This window comes from Myotis davidii, unplaced genomic scaffold (assembly GCF_000327345.1).
Source record: "Myotis davidii unplaced genomic scaffold, ASM32734v1 scaffold812, whole genome shotgun sequence".
NCBI lineage: Eukaryota > Metazoa > Chordata > Mammalia > Chiroptera > Vespertilionidae > Myotis > Myotis davidii.
In genome coordinates, this window is record NW_006284238.1 from 1,780,481 (window position 1) to 1,780,726 (window position 246).

Genomic DNA, 246 nt, shown 5'->3' on the forward strand with positions numbered 1-246 from the left:
TGGGGAAATGTGCTCATATCTTCACCTGAGATGACATTACTTTACGTGGGGAATCCCTCCCCTGCCTGCAGAAGGAAGGCGGGAGGACCGCGGAGAGGTCCACTTCACTTTCTCCACAGACCTTTCATGGATGGTGCATTTTAACCAAACTTTCAGGGATGTCTCCAATTCTGCCAGGCAAGCAATTAGAGCTTGGACTACCTGGGTGCGATTATCTTTCCTGGGGTAGCAGGGCGGGTGGGGGGG

The 246-nt window shown here is 53.3% G+C and overlaps 1 protein-coding gene across 2 annotated transcripts in view; it reads right to left on the reverse strand.

Annotated features, from left to right (window-relative positions):
* The window catches only part of EFNA5 (ephrin-A5), a 277,501-nt gene that overhangs the window by 275,518 nt on the left and 1,737 nt on the right, over positions 1-246 (reverse strand). The window lies entirely within an intron of this gene.